Raw genomic sequence first — 1,590 nt, 5'->3', positions numbered from 1 at the left:
ATAATGTAACGTCACACCTAGAGTAACTAAAAAATAAGAGCAAAGCAACCTCAAAATTAGCAGGAGAAAAGAAATAAAATCAGAGCTGAAGTGAATGAAATTAAGATATAAAAAAATACAAAAGATCAATGAAATCAAAAGTTGGTTCTTCAAAAGGATAAATAAGATTGATAGACCACTAGCTAGACTAATAAAGAAAAGATGAGACAGCATCCAAATAAAATCAGAAATGGCAAAGGAGACATTACCAGTGACCCCACAGAAATACAAACAAACCCTCAGAGACTATTATGAATACCTCTATGCACAGAACCTAGAAAACCTGGAAGAAATTGACAAATTCATGGAAACGTATTAAAACAGGAGTTATTAAGAAATTATTTTAGGCAGATAGTAAGGGTAAAGGTTCTTGGTGGAAATTTTCCTGCAATAAGAAACAATCCCAGAACCATCTCTTCTCTAATAGAAAAGGTGGCTTAAAGGACCAGCCGGCAAGCTTTGATATGCAAATGCCGGCCATTAGAAACTAGGTTCACTCAATATGGTGATTACCATCATCTTCTCCTTGTCACCACCTGTGCCAAGTGTGATGGCCACCTCCAAATAACCTAATGTGTTCAAAACATCAAGGTGGCCTGTATTTGCATATTAAAGGACTAAATTGGGAGGGCCAGGTTTTTCACGGGCTATGTAAGTGACACACCTGGTCAAACCAATCCCCTGGGCCCTCGGCAAATCAAACATCACCTCCTCCAGCCTCTCATATAACTGACCACTTTTCCACCATACAGGAGGTTTTCTCTTTGATCCAAACTCCCCTCCCTTGTCTCTGTACAGGAGAGCTGTTCTCTTCTTTCTTCCTTTGTTCTTACCTATTAAACTTTTCACGCCTTAAAACCACTCCACAGTGTGTCCGTGTTGCTAATCCTATCAGTGCGAGACCAAGACCCTAGTGTTCCTCCAGTCATTGGAGCCTTATCATTTTGGTGCATTGCCAGGAATTCATTCATTGGAGCGGCGAGTATGGAATCAATCTCAACCTCAAATCTGTCCTTTAATCTCAAGGCTCTCTTTCAGTTATCCTGTTGCCAAACTTTCTTTCTCTCTCTATTTGTGGTCTCTTACTCTCTCTCTCTCGAAAGTGCAGGAAGTTTTACAGCCTAGGGAAGTAATCCTGCTAGGCAAAATCAGGAAAATGTCCTTGCAATCTAGGAACAAAGTTCTCCCCTTCCCCCCTCCCCCCCGCCGCAGTAAGGTGACTTGCTACGAATTCTCTGGCAAGCACATGGTGTTTCTAAGCCAACATCGCCACCTAGTGGAAATGGAAATCCTCTTCATGACACACAGTGCCGGTTCTCTGAGGCACATTTCAGCTTCACAACTTTTCCATTTTGTGCTTTTCTACTGCTACTACTGTGGACAGGAGAGTTCTGCTTTCAACAGCTAAGAATAAGATGTCTTCTGTAGCCAGTTTTTAGTCCTGATATTGTCCCACTGGTAGGAAAATGGCCATTCAGTTCCTACATTCTTTTAAGGCACCTATTCTGTCTCTGATTAAGACAGTACTTAATTAGTAAGGGGATTTTAAGT

The sequence above is a fragment of the Macaca thibetana genome, chromosome X, assembly GCF_024542745.1.
Source record: "Macaca thibetana thibetana isolate TM-01 chromosome X, ASM2454274v1, whole genome shotgun sequence".
NCBI classification, from domain to species: domain Eukaryota; kingdom Metazoa; phylum Chordata; class Mammalia; order Primates; family Cercopithecidae; genus Macaca; species Macaca thibetana.
This window is presented reverse-complemented; position numbering follows the sequence as displayed.